Genomic DNA, 21500 nt, shown 5'->3' with positions numbered 1-21500 from the left:
CTTACGTCCACTTGATATTAGTGCTTTTAAGTCCACAAACCATACCTCAGCCTTTTCTTGATCCTCACAGATGTAAGCAACCAAAATGAATTGCAAGAATACGTTATAGAATTTTTAAAATTTATTGGTAATTAACAGATAAAAGGCCGGATATTGTACAAAAAGCATAAGAAATGTCATAATGAGCAGGTCCTAACAAACAAATCACAAACCTATCACTGTATATTAGGGAAAACAATTTAAAAGAAAATGTAAACCATATATATCACCAAACTACACTATATAGGAAAATGATTTTTACTTAATAAACAAAGCATATGAGCTAGTACAAATAAGGCTAGATCTTTTATAGTCAACAATCTTACTAAAAAGGTAGAAATATACCTTTATATTGATTGTAGCTAGAAAAGGTGGATTGAAAGTGTTTCGAGTCAGCCCGACCCAACCCATTTGTATCTGCACTAAAAAGTAACCAATTTTGAGTAATTACTAACTAGCAAGCTTTTTTGCATCATTATGGATTGATGGGTTCCACCCTTATACCTCAACATACACCAGCAATGCAACTACTACTACAAGCACATTCCTGTGGTAAACGCAAATCATTAAAAGCCTCATTTAAGCATCACTGATTATTTGATCATGAACAGATACCGGAAGTTTAGCAGAAACTTGATTCGATATTTCTGCTTCATCCTTTTGAATAAGAAGCCATTCCGCATCATCAAATTAGTCATCAATCGGTTTGCGTTTTAACCATTTAATCGTTGAAAACTGATTATCTGAGTCTATAGCCACATTGCCATCAGTAGTGTGATAAGTCATTAGTGCATTGACCACGAATATGCTTCTGAAATGCTTCCTGTCATGTGGCTCGCATCCTATAATAGTTAAGAATTATTAAATTATAATTATTTGAAAAACAAACTGACAATGCAAAAAAAAGAAAAGAACAAAAAAAAAGAGCACACCTAGAGAATATATATGCCTAGCGCCTTTATAATATGTTAATCAGCCCATTATGCTTCTTTAAACTCAAATACAACAAACGTATGGTTAAATGGGCAATAAACACACATTTCAGTATGAAGCCAAACCTGATACACATTCCATGAAATATTCAATAAAATTATAAAATTTCCATCAACACAGGAATGTGAAGACAAATATTCAATACATATAATTTCCGCAGCCGGGCAATGCACAAATATTTGACTTAACTGATGATCGATCAAGTTCCTGGGGCTTTACATTTCAAGTCCATATATAAGATAATAATTCATGGGGATTTTGGTAACTTATTTTTAACGAACGCGATAAATTTATAACTAATCTTATCATCTTGAGGGGCGTTAGTATGAAAAACAATAAGTGCTCAAACAAAGCCACCAAAATCAATAACTAAGAACAAAAAAAGAGTGTATTATTGTTGTAAGTAACAATATAATTACAATGCAAGTAGCAATCAGCTCAATATATGCAAGTTTATATGCACAGAATAGGGGAGTCAGTACCTTTCAAATTGTAATATTGATTTTCAATGAGTGGATTGAAAATGACCAAAGTGGCTTTCGCTGAATATGCGGTGTGTCAAAGTTAACTTTTCCTCAAAACTACCTGCTGCACCACATCAGCAAATCTCAATACCTGAATCACGGTTCAAAAGAGCTAAAGATTTACTAAACTAAAGAAAATCAACACGCGTGCATGAAGGGTACTTATGCAATTCTTACATTAGTTTCTAAAAAAAACAAATTCATATAAATTTGCGTTGAAGTTATGTTTTTGGATGGCAACAACACAAAGAATAAAAGGTTAAGATTAGGTATATGATCACCATGAGAATCAAAGTGCCAATTTAATGGAGAGCATTCGATGCCTCAGTAAAAGTATTCTCCTCATTATCCTTATACCTTACAATGATTGCACGCTCCTCATGTCGTCAAGTAATATTCTCCTCATTATCCTTATACCTTACAATGATTACACGCTCCTCATGTCGTTAAGTATACAGATAGATTATTACATAAGGAACATATTAATACAACAACAACAACAACAACAAACGTACCCAGTAAATCCCACAAATAGCAAAAGCTATTGGTAGGGTATGGGGAGGGTGTGATGTAGGCATACCTTGCCTCTATCTATGAGGATAGAGAGGCTACTTCCCAAAAAGACCCTCGGCTCCAAAGCATGTACTATATAAGCACACACGTACCAATAACAAAACTTAAAGTGATAAAGTGTCACAATAAAATACCAGCGCATGTGAGATCACAGAATCCCAATAGATATACCAACAAAAAACAAATACAGGCCAAAACTGCCTAAAATGTATAAGAGTCTAAAGCTAAACTAAGATACAAATATGATATTCTCTAAAAGTCCTTAACCTTAATCCTACGTCTCCATGAACACCTATCATGGACCATGTCCTTAGAGAGGTGTAACTCTAGTAAATCCTGTCTAATCCGCTCCTCCAAAGTCAATTTGGGTCTGCCTCTACTCCTCCTTCCTTCTACATTAATGGTTTCCACTGCCCTAACCGGTGATGTTACTTGTCTTCTCTTCACATGTCCATACCATCTCAATCTCCCCTCCTTTATTTTTTCACATATACTAGCAATTCCCAGTCGTTCCCTAAAAACCTCGTTTCTTATTCTGTCCAACCTTGTGTGCCCACACATCCACCTCAGCATACTCATCTCCGCCACCTCCATCTTACATGCTTGTGTTTTCTTGATGGCCCAGCAATCTGTTTCATATAACAAAGCTGGTCTAACAGCAATCCTATAAAATTTCCCTTTTAGTTTAGTTAGGAACCTCCTATCGCACAAAACCCCCGTAGCTGCTCTCCACTTACACCAACCCGCTTGAATGCGGTGTGTTACGTCACTATCCATCTCCCCGGTACTTTGTACAAAGGATCCTAGATATTTGAACTTAGTAGCTTGGGGAACCACTTCACCTCCGATGGTGATCTGAGAGTCCCTAACGTCTCCGGCTCCAGCCCCACTGAAATCACAATGTAGATACTCGGTCTTTGAGCGACTAATCCTTAGTCCTTTGTCCTCTAGTGCTGCACGCCATTCTTCTAACCTTGCATTGAGGCTATGTTTAGTTTCAGGAACTAACACAATGTCATCTGCAAAAAGCATACACCACGGGACCGTCTCTTGAATCGACTTTGACAACTCATCCATGATGATCGAAAATAGAAAAGGGCTCAACGCTGACCTCTGGTGGAGTCCTACTTCCACGGGGAAGAAATCAGTATCCCCTACAGGCGCCCTCATAGTAGTTTTTGTCCGATCATACATATCTCTGGTTATGTCTATGTACCTCCCAGGGACCCCTCTACTTTCTAAACTATCCCAGATCAGTCTACGAGGCACATTATCACATGCCTTTTCAAGATCAATGAAGATCATATGTAGATCCCGCTTCTTCTCCCTATACTTTTCCATCAATCTCCTTAAGATGTGGATTGCTTCCGTAGTTGATCTCCCGGGCATGAAGCCAAATTGGTTTATCGTAACTTGGGTTTCTCTTCTAATTCTTGTCTCGATTACTCTTTCCCATAATTTCATAGTATGACTTAGCAACTTAATCCCTCTATAGTTCCCACAACATTGGGCGTCTCCTTTGTTCTTGTATATTGGCACTATGAAACTACTTCACTAATTTGGCATTTTTCTTGATTTGAAAATAAGGTTGAACAGAGTAGTTAGCCATTGGACTCCTTCATCACCCAAACATTTCCACGCCTCAATCGGTACATTGCCTATACCCACTGCCTTAGCCCTTCCCATCTTCCTAAGAGCTGTCCTCACTTCACCCTGTGTGATACTTCGACAGTAACAATTATTTCGTTGTATCCCTTGAGTAGTGTTGTTGATGTTTCGTTGTTGATAAGTTCTCTCTCTGTTGAACAGATTGTGGAAATAGGTTTGCTATCTCAACTTAATGTCGGTATCCTTGTGTAGAACTCGTCCATCCTCTCCTTTTATAAACTTCACCATTCCTAGGTCATGTCTCTTACGCTCCCTGGCTTTGGCAATCTTAAACATAGCATGTCCCCCTCCTTTGTTTCTAAACTTTCATACATTCTTTTATAGGCCGTGTTCTTTGCTTCCGTTACCGCCTTCTTTGCCTCCCTTTTGGCCTTTTTGTATCTCTCCCTCAACCGTGGTCTCTCTTCCTCCTCTGTGCACCTTAGGAGATCTCTAAAACATTCTTGCTTATCCCTTATTTTAGTCTGCACCTCCTCACTCCACCACCAGGACTCCTTATGCCCGCTTGACCTACCAGTCGTAACCCCTAAGGTCACTTTCGCTACTTGAGTAATGGTAGTCGCCATAGCTTCCCACATCTGGTTTGCATCATCCCCTAGATGATTCGGTGTTACTGAAACGAACTTATCTTTGAACTCTTCAATTTTTACACCCTTTAAATTCCCCCATTGGATTCTAGGTATAGGTTTCCTCTCCCCTACAACTAGTTTTTGTCTAAAAGTTATATCTGCCACCAGTAAGTGGTGTTGAGCCGCTGCCGTCTCCCGTGGTATAACCTTACAGTCCTGCCACCATCTTAGATCTTCCTGTCTTGTCAAGAGGTAGTCGATTTGTGTGTGATGTCCCCCGCTACTGAAAGTTACCAAATGAGAGTCTCTCTTCCTAAAGAACGAGTTTATAATGCTCAGGTCATGGGCCACCGAAAATTCTAGTAGATCCCTACCAGGGTCATTTCTAACCCCAAAGCCAAATCCCCCATGAACCGACTGGAAGCCATCACTCTCCTTACCAATGTGGCCATTAAAATCACCTCCTATAAAAATTTTCTCTTCTCTAGGTATGGCCCTCACTACTATGTCTAAACGATCCCAAAACTCACTCTTCTCCCAGTCCCCCAATCCAAGTTGTGGTGCGTACGCACAGACCACCGCCACTACCTCCTCACCTAAAACTAATCTCAACACCATAATTCTATCGTTGTATCTAATCACCTCCACCACATTCTTATGTACTTCCAAATCCACTAGAAATCTTACCCCATTTTTTGCTCCATCCGATCCCGAATACAATAACTTATACCCATTGCGCTCATCCCCTCTTTGTCCCTTCCACCTAGTCTCTTGAAGACACGCTATCTGTACTCTACGCCTTTTAAGTGCATCTACTACCTCCAACAATTTACTATTAAGAGTACCTAAATTCCAAGAGGCAATTCGCAAACTATGCCCCCTTTCTTTTCTCTTGGCTGAACCTCTCGTCCTTGGACACGATCTCAAGGAAAAATCATAACTTCTAAGGTCTATGGTTGCAACTAGTCACAGGATAATTTAAAATCACACAAATATTAATAATAAGAATAATAATAACAATAACAATAATAATAAGAATAATATTAGCAATAATAATAATATGCTTATAGAAAAATCTACATACCACTATAACAACAATATAATTATTATTCTTATTGGTATAAATATTATTATTATTATTATTATTATTTGAGTATTAATGAAACCAGAGAGAGAGCACCTGGTTCGTCGGAAACCGAAAGCCGTCGGAGTTTTCGGAAAAAAACCGTGGTTGCCGGAAAAGGTTAGGTTTGTTCCCACTTGAGACTACTCCCCAAAACACAGCTCCTTGACCCGGGGGGGGGGGGGGGGGGGGGGGGTTGTGGTGGTTCCGGCGATTGGACGTTTACCGAAATGTTTCTTTTGGCGGGACCGGCGGAACGGAACGGAAATGTTTCGTAGGGGAAAGCGGAAGAGGGGGTTTGGTGGTTTCCGCCGGCCGGCGAGTGGTGGTGGCAAGTGGTAGTTTTGTAGAGAGGGGGTATAAGGAACATATTAATCAAACTATAAAAAGGTAATTATGCACACAATACTCTATCATAGGAACATAATTCATGAACTTCTAATATATGCATTGAAACTACATCCCATTACAGCATATAAACATAGACATTTCACATAATCACACTTCAATTGATTAATCTAAACAATTTAAACACACTAACTTTTAGAGTTTGCTCAGTCTAAGAAAATTTCTGATCTTTGTGGAGTCATCTTCCTGTGTTTGCATAACGGATGCCATGAATCGCGAAGAAGGAATAACACAACCGGCGACATGGGAATTAGCCGGCGCCTTATTGATAAGAAGAAAACAAAAACTGTAGGAGAGTATGCAACCGCCTAAACCTCCGGTAACTGCTGTTTGTTCATGTGATTTTTTAGGGCTGAGATTTATCTATGGCTGAGAATCAAGGAAAAAACAGGCCATATAACATTTTATTTTTCTCCTAAAATAAAATATAAACACGAAATATAATTTTTCTCCCAAACTATCACTCAATTGCAAATTTATTGTTATAAATAGATGAATAGAAACAAAATTCAGTCAATTTTTTGTTCATGTGTCAGGAACATATCCAAATTATAAATTTTGATGGAATACAGCCAAATGCAGTCAATTAATTGCTCTTTATATACCCAAAAATGCAGCCAGCTAAGCCGTTTATTTTTGTGACCAAAATACCCTTTGTAGCAAATCTTGAACTGTTAGCAAAATTGCAGTCTTAAAACTTATCACATTCATAACTGTGAAGATATGAATACTCTGTTGCATTATTTTGCTATTTGCCATTTATGAATCGGACCCGCCAGAAAGCATTATATCCTGCAAGTTTCTTATGCCGTCTTTTTAATTTCGATTTGGCATACTGAATTGAAAATGAAAAATTATATCTAAAATGATGAAATTGCCTTGAGTTTGCTGACGTGTAGCATAACTTATCTCAAATGATTAACAGATGACAAGCCCAAAGTTGAATGAGATTCTTTTCTTTTTCTTTTCTTTCATTTTTTTTTTTTTTTGTGACAATTCTAAACTAACATTGTTGTTTTGTTCCTTAAGACATTTCAATGCTAAAAAGATAAAGCAATATACCAAAGAAACCTAATATATATGTTCCTTCAACAATATAACTTTCAAAAAGCGTAAAGATTTATTACCGTTTAAACGAGCGTACAACAGCAGGCAGCCACGTTATAGTCCGTCCCATCAGTGTGAAAACCTGTCACAAAAGTCAAGAGTTGCACCATTAAAGATCGACAAAACTGCAGGCATACAAACAATGCTTAATTAAATAGAAATAATTCATACGGACAAACAAATGAAAACATCTCAAATAGTATATACCTTCAACTTCAGTCAGACCATATACTATTTCATATCTCTGCAAGTGATTAACGGCATGAGCATGCAGACGAATTATCAACCAAATAAAGTAACTGATATTGAGACTAATTAGTAAACATTTTCATGACAATGCCTTACAGCTCCATACCAAGAATTACAAATTGATGATTATTGGATATATGGAAACTTGTATCGGTTATTTGTTTAATGTCAGAAGGTATGAAGTAATATTCATTATAGAGACCTTAGCGTACAACTTTTAAGTATTTTGCTTCGAGCTCTGTTTTCTCTTCAAGATACTTGGCCTCCAGATCATCATGTTAACTATGCATTTACAAAGTGTTAAGAATTAACCTTCTCTTTTGATACATTGATGATCATAAGATTAAACTTGCATGTTCTTTTTCAAAATGATGTCTACTATCACTCAAGACAGTGCCCGATAGAGCATCAAAAACTGGTTACAATGAAGTTAGGGCTGTTCAAAACATTCGTGGCTCGCAGCTCCCTCAAAAATACCTCGAACAAAGCTCGAATCTATACGAGCCGACTTGGCCCAGATAGTTGGCTCTTTTAGATTAAACACTAAATTTTAATATAATAATAATAATAATAGCAAACCAATATAGAACATCAATAGAAGTAATATATATTTTATGCCACTCAAGCTTTAAAACATTATAAAAAAGAAGGAAAATAAGAATATAATGTTACAAATTCTCCAATTTATAGATTTTCTATAAGTTGATGTTAAGATTTATATTCTCTGTCGTTTATATATCAATACATGTAAAAAATAAATAAATAAAAATTTGAACGAGCTCGAGCCGGCTTGATTACAGCCCTAAATGAAATATAATTCAGGTGCTAGCTCGCCATAATGTGCAACCCGAGTCAAGTTTTGCAGGTTATTTCACTAAATTCACACTCAAAAGAAAACTTTACATGGAAAGTTTCTCATACAACCAATTACATCAAAACTGGGGTTGTTTATTTAGTTAAAGCTCGCCTATGAACTTAATTCAATTACATTAAAGTCATTCAAATATGACTGCAATAAACTTGTTACAGATTCGATGGAAGGTCGATTTATTAGGATTCTGCTCATTAAATCAAAAGATTGACATCAGAGAAATACACGATTGAGATATCAAACCGGTCTGCGAAAACGAAGAAACAAACCTGGAAGTCGGGTTACTGAATTGATCGTTGCCATAGATTCATCGAGGGATGAATTCCATTTACATATATATTTGGCATTTACGTATTTCCCGCTTAAAGTCATTTATTACATATATCCCCCTGTATAACATATTTTCACATTTTATTAAAAACATCTTATTGAATGATTATAATACCCTCACCAACAAATAATAAACTTTAACCTTTTTTTATGCTTTAGTTTTCTAAATAAATAATACTAAATTTATTATTAAAATTTAATTAATCAGTAAAACAAAATAACATCAAATATGAAAATCTTTCATTCACAAGCTTCATAACTCACTGTTTCCTTGAGCAACTCCTAACCCACCACTTTCACCATATCTTACGAACAAGAGACTGCATGTATGTTCCATTACAAACCACACCACCGCAAGCCACAGCCACCAAAGACTATTGCTACCCTTGAGTCTTCGCCGGAAAACCATCGTACGATACTAAGATTTGTTCGTATCCAACGATGGTGGAATTCCTCGATGGTCGTTGACTCAGATTCGCCTCTTCTCCATCAGCCCGCCGCATCCCTTCTCTACACGCCTAGGTTCGTCGCAGTCATGGGCGTTTCAGATCTAAACATTGGTGGTTTCTTGTTTGACAGTTGTTAGTGGCGGTGGTTCCGGCCAAACCCATCTGAAGAAACCTCAATTCCGGTTTGAGAAGTGGGTTTTCCGGTGGTGTGATTCTATCATTTGGTTTTCAACTTCACTTGGTCAACTATTATTGTCAATAATGGTACAGAGGTAAATGGGTAATTTGATATAAAAACAAGAAATATGTAATTGATTTTTTTATTGGGGAGATATGTAATTATATAGTGTTAGCAGGAGGAAATATGTAAAAACTCTTAGACTAAGGGGTGTGGGGGCTTTAATGGGGGGCTCCAACCAATAATATTATGACGTGTGGCAGAGAGAGAAACTGGATAAGGGGGTTGTTGGAGCCCCCGTTGGAGCCCTGGCCCCTGGTGTGGAGGGGCTCCAGTGAAATTTTTTTTTTATTTTTTATAAATATATTCAAACAACGTATTATTAAAAAAACTCATAAATTATTAAAAAAACACACATTAATAAAAAAACACATTAATATCTAAAATTCAAATTACAAAAAAAAACATATTAAAAATTAAACAAACAATAATACTTAATAATAACACTAATCTAATACAAGATCATCGGGTCGCCTCGCCCACAAATGTTCAACCAACTCATGTCGAAGATTCCCGTGTATCTCACGGCTCTTGATATTTGCTATGTTATGAAGTCTTTGTTGATCACTGATTGTGGACGGTTTTGGCGGAATGTCACCTTGGTAGTTTTGGCAGATAGCTTTGCCCTCGTCTTCTAACGTCATGTTGTGTAGGATCAGACACGTGTAGACGACGTCCATTATCCTCTCCCGAGTCCAATAACGTATCGGGTTCGCCAGCACATAATATTGTTTTTTCAGAACTCCAAAAGCTCTTTCAATATCTTTTCTAGCAGACTCTTGCTTCTTTGTAAAATACTTCCGTTTATCGGCGATTGGATCTGTAAAAGCTTGAACTAACAAAGCCCATTCGTTGTAAATACCATCTACCAGATAGTATCCGTACTTGAAGAGTTCTCCATTTGCAACAAAAGATTGAGGTGGTTCAACCCCGTCGATAAGGTCGTTGATCAAATGTGACTGATCGATAACATTAAGGTCGTTATTTGACCCAGCAACACCAAAAAAAGCATGTCAAAACCAAAGATCCTGTGACACCGCCGCCTCAAGTATAAGGGTCAGCCCTTCATGATCACCACGGTGGAACTGACCTCGCCAGGCCGTTGGACACATAACCCATCCAACATGCGTACAATCGATGCTACCTAGCATCCCAAGAAAACCATGTTTTTCTGCGTGCACCTCATATATGCGTTGGATGTCATACATTGTAGGTTTCGCAGATATCTCCGAGAGTAAATCGATATGACTCCTACGTATATAAAATAATCTATAAACATATAATATATATTAAAAAATGTAATAAATATTTAATAAAAACTAAAATTAATGTTTTTTACCTTGGCAGAAAAAATGAAGGGATTCACGTGCAACCCTTTTCGACATCTGTAAATACTCATCCAAAGCGTCCGACGAGATGCCGTACGCTAATTGACGGATAGCAGCCGTGCATTTTTGAAGAGAGGTAAAACCGGGGAGACCCCTAGCATCCTCCCTTTGTTGAAAAAAGGGATACCGTGCCTCTAAATCACTTGCTATACGCATGAACAATTGTCTGCTCATTCGGAAACGAGTTCGAAAATCCGACTCCTCGTACACCAGTTGAGGGCTAAAATAATGCCTAATCAAAGTATCGTTAGCACCCGATCGATCACGATCACGAGGTGGTGCTCTAACTCTCGGGACTCGAGGTTGATGGGCTTGATTTTGCAAGAGATCCACCACGGTTGCGGTCAAAACTCCCCCTACATGAAGAAGCAAATCATCCTCTTCGGAGGAGTTGGAATCAGACGAGTACCACGACATTTTTTTTGTGTTAGTTTTGAGAGGATTTTAGGAGGAAAGGTGTATAATTGTGAAATGAAGTATATTTTATAAAAGCATATATTTATAGTTTAAGAAAATATTTTTTTTTAATATTTAAGAGCCCAACGGCTCTTTTTCTAAACCCAATGCAAGTTTCTCTCTCTCTTCAGCCGCTAACCAGCTCACGCCTCTCTTTTTTTTTCCGTTAGCGCCCCCGCTAGCGCCCTGGTGGTGTGGTGTTAACGCCTGGGGGCGCGAGCGGAGGGGCTCTAGCGCCCCCGTTGAAGCCCCACACCCCTCAGCCTTATATTTTAAGCAATTTCAAACATCATCTTATTTTTTTAATAAATTATAAGTTATAACAAGGAAAAAATAAGGAACCCCAAAAACCCCCTCCCACCCTCCGTTACATTGTCAATCACCTGATAATTCCTTTCTTTTTCCTTTTCCTTTTTGTTATTACCAATTTCCACTAATTTTGTCTCATTAGACCTCCGTTAAAAAACATTTAACGCCGTTAAGTTTTTCCCCGAATTTCAAACTGACATTTTAGGGCTTTTGATAAAAGAATGATACGATTCGACTGATGTAAAACTTATCACGAAACGCTGATTCAAATGACTTGATTTTTGTTAATTGGAAATTCAAACACCCAAATTAAAACATTGTTTCGTCACTTTAATCCCCATTTTGTGATAAGTTTTACATTAGCCGAATCGTATCGTTTTTCCGATCAAAATCCCTAAAACATCGGTTTGAAACTCAAAAACGAAACTTAACGACGTTAAGTGTTTTTTAACGGATTTTCATTGAGACAAAAATAGTTGAAAGTTGGGACAATTGGTATGATTTTTAAAGTTGAGATTATTATCGATCAATACACAAAAGTTGAGATTATTTATTTCCAATTTGCCTCACTTTTTTCCCCTATTCTTACCTATTTACTTAGAGAAAAATTTATTATCTCAGAATGAATTATTACAAACAAAAAACAAGGAACATATATTATACAAAGAACATACACGACACATCATATACGACGTATATGTTTATACGTTCACAATTCCCGAGTTGAATTAAAGAAAAAAAAATGAAAGTATTTTCTTATGTTTTCTTTATTTTAATTACTTTTTAGTTCTTTTTAATGGTTGAGTTATTTTACATATGGTAACAAATATGAGAAGGACAGAAAACCATAATTTATTGTCATGTGTCAAATGGGACCAAAGGAGGAAGCACATCAAACAAAAGGGAAAACACATATTTTTCTCTTCTCACATGCAAGTCATATGTCAATTTCCCCATCATTTTATAAACTTTTTTGCTCGACATTTTTAGAAAAAAAAACGTTTACCATAATAGCAAGTGCTTTTTATCGTTAATATGGATATGATTTTGTTTTATAAAAATAAAATAAAAAATATGTTATTGTGTCTTTCTGTTTATCATTGTGTCTTATGTCGTCATTGTGTCTCTCTATTTATCATTGTGGTTTTTTTTTTCAAAAGTGATGTAATTTGAAATTTTAATAGTGAAATAACAACGTTGTTTAATTCTAGTATGTAAATATAATGATCAAATAACAATTATATCTTATATACATTAAAGTATATAAAACACAATGATTAACGCATTTACACAATAACATAAAACATAAAACACAATGGTGAATACATTACATAATGATCTGAAATGTAAAACACATTGGTAAGTACATAACACACAATGACCTGAACATAATACACAATGACTAAAACAAAATGATGAGTAAAAAGTCACAATAACTAACAAGAGACAAAATGATGAACATAAAGACACAATAATAAACAAAAGACACAATGACGCATGTTTTGTTTTACATTTTATATATAATATGTGTAACGATTAAAAACATAATGACCATAACCTATAACACAAAGTAGAAAACTCAATTAAAAAACACAATGACAAACCAATAACACAATGTATAAAAACTCACTACTTTTATACGTTAATATGGTACTCATATTAAAGATGAAAACCAGCTTTTATTATGGTGATTTTTTTTAAATAGTCGTATGAAAATGTTATGAACGTTTTAAAATGATGGGGGAATTGACATGTGCATTGTATGTGGACAGAGAAAGTCAACAATATGGATTATTTAATATATGCCTTTTTCATCATTTTTTATTCTCAAATTAATCATAATCACTTAAATCTAAGATCAATAGACTAGATTGCTTCTCACACTTCTCATTTTTTGTTTACTTTGTATTTTAACCTAACCCTTCTTTCTATTTTGAAAAGAAAGTAAACCCTTTTATTTTACTCTTCATTTCACTTATTCTTTCATTTCTTTCCTTACCGTGTTTCTGAGTTCCACTTATGAAGAGAAAAGAAAGAAAATGTAGAAAAAGAATATATTTGTGTTCCAGAGTTTTTTTATGGGTATAAAGGGAAAGAAATATAATTTTAATTTATTTATGAGATTCATTTAAAATGGGTTTTAAATACTATAAAATGGGAGGATATGTTTCCATCTAATTTGGAAATGTAAAGAAATGAAAAGAAAAGAAAGAGTATGGAAAAGGGAAAAGAAAAAGAAATGAATTGGGAATGGAAATGAAAGTTTTCATTTCCTTAATATTCTTTTCCAATTGTTCCACTTTCATTCATTCATTCATTTCTTTTCTTCCTAATTCTTTTCGTTTGGAAAAAAAAGATTTTCCCCTACTTTTCTTACTACTTTTCATTCATTCATTTATTTCTTTTCTTTCTAATTCTTTTCGTTTGAAAAAAAAAAAATTCCCCTGCTTTTCTTCTTTCTTTCTCTCAGTATCCTTTTCTTTCTATCCTTTGATGAATCTTGAGAATTCAACATCATTTTCTTTCCCAAAAACTACTTACGAACACACCAACTCTTTTATTTCCTTTCATTGCTTTTCCTTTCTCCCCTTTAGTGAAACTTGGGGACACAGTTTTCCTTTTCTTTCATTCCCATCCTCAAATGAAACTTGGGGACATTCATTTACCTTCACTCTCCTTCCTTCTAATTACTTCCAAAAATGAAAGGAAAACATTTACACTATAAAAACCCCAACATTCCTTCCCTTTCTCTTCTTTTCTTTCTTAAAAATAAACATCGAGAACACAAGCCTCTATTTTCTTTTTCTCTATTTCCTTTCGCTTCATTCCTTCAGTGGAACTCAGGAACACGAGCTGGCAAAACAAGGCAACTGATGGAGTCGACATCACACTAATTTAAACAATTTAAAAATTAAATTAAAAAAATCACACAGTATTTTTTTTATTAACAAATTTAATATTGTTTTAAGCAGCTGCTTAATCCACAGCCCTACTTAAAACATGAAAATGTTGGTTTACGGAATAGGGTTTTCAATTGTATCTTTTTAAAGTAAGGTTACTTGTTGCCTAGAAGGGTAGAACACAACCAATGTTTATCATTATTCTAACTTTCACCTTATAATCTTTTGGCCACTCATAAATTAACAAACTCCAATAGTATATTGCTAACATGGCAATTTTTAATGATAAATAAAAAAGTCATGGGTCTCACATCATTAATTCATTATTAACTAGTATTTTTACTCACGCGTTTTGTAGCGTGTGACAACGCTTGATCCTACGTAAGATGTTTTATTTCTGTGTATACATCATAAAAATGCCAAGCCCCATTCAATCACGTGTAAAAATAAATCTAACAGCTAAGTTCAAATTGTTACCTCCTATAAAATCTATTTACAACAAAATAGAATTGGCAACTTCACATATCATTGTGTTGTTGAAATGTGCATTGCTAAAAGAACCGCAGCATAGTATTATTTAGTAAACGTGTCATTCTTAGGGTTGCAAGAGTTCTCGTAGTAGCTCCTATTCAAACGTTCACTTAGTAAAGGATCTTTTCAGGCTTCCTTAAAATAGCATTTTTTCAGTTGGTAAAGACCCGCACCTTGTTTCGGTCCAACGCCATTTAATCATTCTTCATCTTCATCCTCTCATTATCCATTCTCCTCATCTCCGACTCATTATCTTTCTTCCTCTGAAACCGTTGATAACTCACCTCAATATAATCAAATGTAGCAGCTGTTATAACTACAAAAAACCATGTTACATGTGGTTTTTTATTTTAAACTTTCGATGTGTCTCTTTTAACACATATTGATGATAAACCAAGCATATAAATTGAATAATAAACTAATTAAACTTTCAGAAGGTCAATGAACATTCGTAACCTTTAACTCTTTAAGTGGTGATTGAACACAGTTGTAGAGTAACCAATTCGATTCGTAAAGTCATCAAGAAACTCTGTAACAAATAGCGGACAAAAGTTAATAATTATTATGCAACTAAGATCATAATTGAAACAAAATTTTATGTAAGAAAGAAAGATGAGCTCTACCTTGTCGTTGATCTTCATTTTTTTTAAGATACTGATAAAGTTGTTGAATCTGAGCATCCACCAGTAGGGGTAAATTTTCAACACCTTGATTTTAGTCCTAAAACAGACGTCTGCAGTTGTGGTGTTTAAACTGTACCGGATTTTTTTCAAAAGCGGTATAATTGATATATTTTTCAAAGATAATCAAATATTAAATATTGTTAGTTTGCTAGTTACATGAATTTGGGTTCAAAAAGTTCTTGGTCTTGAATGCTGGCTGCTAAAACGGAACTTTATTATAAAACTAATTTCTCTCTTACCCACCTACCCAACCCAAGAAAACCAAACTTTCCATATTCATTAGCAACCCAACCTTTACTACTTTTTATTAAATAAATAAAATTTATAACTTTTTTTATTAAAAGTGACTAGAAATATAAAAATAATTTCTTTATGTAAAATAAACAATATATATTTAATATGAAATTATTTAAAAAATAAAAAAGTTCGGTAATGATTAATATTTATTTTATATTAAAAAGTATATTTTTAAACAAACTCTGTTTTTTATAAAAATTTTTATAAAAGTTATAACGGTGTGTTCACAAAAAAAAAGTTGAACAAGACATGTTTTTAGATTTTTTTTAGAGTAAAGTGTCAAAATCGTCCTTGAGGTTTGATCGATAATGCAATTTTAGTCCAAAAAGGTTTTTTTTTTTTTTACAACTAAGCCATTGACGTTTCCCACTTCTTGCTAATTAAATCAAATTTGCTAACTCTGTTAATTTTCATTGTTAAGTTTGGGGCATTTTTATCTTTTAGCAATTTATTTATTTTATTATCATTTTTCAAACAAATCCCCAATCATCTTCATCATTCATGAGTTCATCACATAACCCATCCTCATTATGTTCAGTGTCACCATCAGCCAACCCCCACCACCGGCCACCACCTCACCCCACCAACGGCCAACATCTGCATAACGTCTTAGGCTCGCCGTCGCCGCCACCGGCAACCACCCTAAACATCATTCACGATCCTGTTTCCAACACCGATAATCACCACCGAGAAGAAAATACACTTTTTCCGGTAACCGTTCACCAACACCAAACCTGATTCCGTCACCACCCTTAAAACCAGATTCATTACCGAGAACCCACCCCATCTTCTCCGCCACTGTCAAATCAAACCAAAGGCATGCCAAATCGGACCAAAATCCTAATTGGTTCAGATATCGAGAGTGTAGATCAGTTTAGGTGGTTAGTGGTCGAGGTTTGCTGGGTATATGACCTGCAATTGGTTGATATGCTGGGAATTCGGTCATGAAATGGGGATGGCTGCCAGAGAAATGAGGCGGTGGTGCTGTTGTCGGTTGGTGGGGTTTGGCCGGTGGTTGCAGGATGTGACCGGGGGGGGGGGGGGGGTTGGCCGGTATACGTGGTGCTCTCGGAGACCAAGGCTTTGTGTTCTTTAGTGTTTCAAACCCAAATCAAACTAAAATAAAACACAGAGATTGTGTTTTTCAACTGGTCGAATGTAGGAGCCAAACCCGCCATGTTCAACCGACCATAATTCTTGGGTTTAGATTCCATGGAATACCAGACAAACAAACGAAGAAGACAAAAATAGAAGGTCTGGTTTTCGTGAGGAGAGATGGATTGGGGATATTGTTAATTAAGTGTTTATTTGTATTTTGTCATAAAGACAGAAATGCCCTTCATACCTCAGTGAAAAGTTGATTATACCTTTGATCTAACGATGTAAACTAACTGAGTTAACAATTTGGATGTAATTGGCAAGAATTGTGAAACGTCAATGGCCCGGTTGCAAAAAAGAAACTTTTTGGACTAAAATAACATAATTGACCAAACCTCGGGGACGATTTTGGCACTTTACTCTTTTTTTTTAAAAACATAATCATTAAAATTTATTAGAAAAAATCAATATTAGAGCTAAAACTAATTAGTGTGAAATAAAAAAAGAGGAAAATAAACTAAAAACATGTCCATTAAGACACTGACATGTGGCAAACCAAGATTGCAAACTAATTTGGTGCACCAAACTAGTTTGTCATATATTTTTGCTTTTTTATATTTTTTTAAATTTAAATAGTGGAACAAACCTATGTTGGGTTTGCTAATAAGAGTGGTCGGCCATGATACAAAATTCAACAGAGTTGATTTGTGAAGAAGGAAACCCAGAAGTGGATATAGTAGCAATGAATTGGTACAAACAAAATCGCACGTGGTACCATTAACATAAAGACAGTTAATTGCCACGTTGAAACTTGTAGTGCTTTGAACACATGTCAAGAGATAACTAGCATTAGTGTCCGTGCGTTGCGGCGGGGTCGTATTAAGATGTTGGCAATGATGTATTTGTTGGTAAAAACTATATCTGAGATTGGGTCGTTAAAAAGCTCGATCGAGCCGAGCTTAAGAAAACCCGAGCCCGAACCTAAAACTAAGGTCATTTAATAAATGAGCCTGAGCTCAAGCCGACTTGTGAGCCTGTCATTAATATAATTTTTATAATACATATTTAATAACTATTAATTAATCTATATAATATAATATTATGAAAAAAAATAACAAAATGATATATATTATGTCTTATATAAAACTATAATTGTAAAAAATATATATATATAAATAATAATAAGTATATAAAAGTTCATTAGGAAACGATAAACGAGCCGAGCTCGAGGACATCTCTTTTGAATCTTGTTTTGGATCTTGAATCAGTGAGTTACATATTGTGATTGATCCTGAACACTAAGCATCCAATGAGAGCTTCTTGCGTTTCGGGTTAGTGAAGCAATTTCCGTCATTTGATTTCTTTTGAGCCCTTAACAAGTTCTCCTTTAGTGCATCAAGATCATTAACAATGGTTGGATCCATAATTTCATGTTGTGGATTCTTGCTGGAAAGACACAGTTTCTTTGAGCTAATTACTATATTGATCACATTCAGAGTTGACCACGGTCAAAACATGATCTTTACCGGACTCAAATGACATGTCTTTTGAATTTTGTTTTGGTTCTTGAATATGTGACTGGCATAATGTGTTTGGAGTGATGTCATTATTCATGTCCGTATCACTTTCCCTCATGCTTGATCCGGCATCCAATGACAACTTTCTACTTATCCCTGAAAGCTTTTTAAAACTTATAGCAAACTCTTGCAGATCAGTTGTCACCGGTTCCGGTGGTTTATCTTATCTATACAAACAATAAAATTTACAAAACCAACACAATTATGTGCATTTACACGAGAGAAAACCGCCAAATTAGACATTTGACCACCTTTTAAACCAAAATAGGCATTGACTTTTAGCCAAAATAAAAAAATAAACATAACCATAACCATAATCAACCAATCAGAAAACGCAAATAAGCTTTTCATATTTGGCTTATCTGATTGGTTAGCTTTGGATGTGTTTACTTCTTAACGGCCTATAAGTTAATGTCCATTTTGGCTTTAAAGGTGGTCAACATGTCTATTATGGTGTTCACAATTAACACTACGCGCCTATCAAATTAGGCCAACCACCATTTAATCCCATAATTGAAAATTTTATGCACCAAGATGGATTCGGGTTGGGTTGCCCTATATATAAAACAGGTTCGGGATAACCTATAAAACGGGCCCATTTAAGTAATTAATTAAAAAACCTCTAATTTTATTTTTGTTTTTTCGTTTTCCATATTTACGAAGATACACATAGTTTTGATATATTTGTAATGTTTTCTATATATTAAAAAAAACTATTTATATCACTCATTTACTACACCTACATACGCGTTTTTGATTTTTTACACACATAGAGGTTCGGTTTGGAACTGGATCCCGTTTCGATTAAACAAAAGTGCAAAATGGTTTGAAGGGGAAGCGTTTGAGTTTGAGGCTGGTTTGCAAAACTGAAAGGATTGGGTTTGGCTGATTTAAAAAGTAGGTTTTAAGTTGTTCAAAATCGAGTCTTGACAAGTTCAGGTGTGCATTATTGTAATTAACTCATAGTCTATTCTAACTATGTGTAGGATAACAGTGTGCCAAAACTAATAATCGTTTGCTTAATATTAAATAATTTAAAATAAGAGAGATGGTATAAATGAGAAAAGGTCTTTGATCAAATGAAATTCAACAGTAAACCGAAAAACATGTGCGCATGTAGTAGATTTTGATACTTACAGTTTAGTCCTTAAACAGGTAACCGCATTCGTATTTGAAGCCAAAGAAACTCCACCTGGTTACATGTGCGGGTAGTAAATTCTGCTACTTACTATGTAAACACAAAAAATAACATAATTAAAAGCGCACTAATATAATATAAACATAAAATCATAACCTGGTTACCTCGCATTCAACATCAAGAGTGAATTTAGAAAACGTTGGTCGTTATTGATGTCCTACGAATAATATCTTTTTTTAAAGATAGATTCTATATATGTTAGAAGATGAAATAAAGAATGAAGTTGATCATTTTTTAAAAAATTAAAAAAAGAGTGTACCAGCTGCATTTGATGATGCATGTAAGAAGAAGGAAAAAAAGGACAGAGGCAGGGCAAGAGATAATTGAGGAACTTAATGTACAGCCAGTATGCACTTATGATCTCCATGAATAACAACATGCTTTCAGATTGTACCTTGAGGGGGGATCCAATTGGAGGGCAGGCTATGTTAACTTTTTTTGCTCTGATGTTGATTAAATTTTCTACAAGGGATTGGTAGAAGAATACATTAACATTATACCGAAACTGCTGTGAGCAGCAGCCCACCTTGTCAGCCCCGACTTGCAGCAAGCCCTGAATATAAGCTTTACATATGAATTTAGAAAACGTTGGTCATATTGACGTCCTACGAATCCACGGTTCGTACACCTTGATTCTGCCCCGGAACCATAACTATTGAACCTGTTGTCTCGATCTGTTTTGGTTACAACACTGTTCAGAAATATATTCAGTTAAAAGTCATCTACATAAACATAAATGTTGTTGGATACATACCGCGTATAGACCTTTAAATAAGTCGTGTTTTCATATTATAGACTCGAATGTAATATAGATATATATAATATAGATAAAAACCATCAGTCACCATAGAGTAAAAATGCATACCTGGTACAAAGTCAAAAGTCTTCCAGCCTCAGCATGCCCTTCGACAACTTGAAATCGCTTTTTAGACCCTCTATTCATAACATGCTCAAATGTAGCATTGCTAAGTAGTTAAAAAAACGCAACCAACGAAACTAACAATCTTGCTATAACTCTATGACACCCGTACTCTTGAAAATCTGCAATCATGAAGTCATAGATTCAAGAAAACAATTAGAACTGCTAAACCTTAAATATTCTTGATTGTTACAAATCAGCAGCAGACAGGTACAAGATTGTGACCACCAACACGTTAGTTATTCATAAAAATTGGGCAAATTTATGAAGCCAACCAGGCCACTTAGAGATGGCCCGATTTTCAATATGATGAATTAAAAAAATCCGATGCGTTTTGTCGAAAAATCCGATGCACAGTGCGAAAGCATCACATATTCGATGCACTCTTCATTATATAAATACTAAAGTTTAGTTATCTCAGCAACAATAGAAATATGTGATCCAATGAAGGGTTGCAGGGAAAAAAAAGGACAAAGAAATTGTAACAAGCATTCATGAAATTGGCCACACCTCCTTAAACTACAACAAATACATACCTTTGACTATGAAGGTAAGTGATAGGGTTATTCAATTAACTTAATCAATAATTAAACAAATACAAGTTTAATGTAAAGAAAGGAAGAAAAGGAAGCATCATAGCATGTATTGTTGGATAGACAGATTATAATTTAAGAAATTGGGAAGGAATTTTTTATGAATTGGTAATAATTTCAACAATAGCAACACTAACAAGTAACAAGGCAAACTCAATTGAATATCAACAATATCCAAATTACTATTATTTGAAAAAAAAAATGATGAACCGGTAAAAATTTTCCATTAATCTATATTTACAATTATAATCAAACAAAATTGAATCTAGGAATTGAATACCTGAATTTGCTAACGATGAACCCAAGATTAATCTTGGAATCGAAAACCTAACAATTTGGAGGATTTGTGGTGGTTTTGAGAAAGAGACGATGAGGATGCGTTTAAAGGACGCTACAACAAGTTAATTCGC

Source organism: Bidens hawaiensis, unplaced genomic scaffold (genome assembly GCF_021521415.1).
Source record: "Bidens hawaiensis isolate Kalapana, Puna unplaced genomic scaffold, B.hawaiensis_p1.1 tig00048162_1, whole genome shotgun sequence".
Classification (NCBI taxonomy): domain Eukaryota; kingdom Viridiplantae; phylum Streptophyta; class Magnoliopsida; order Asterales; family Asteraceae; genus Bidens; species Bidens hawaiensis.
Note: the sequence above shows the minus strand (reverse complement) of the source record.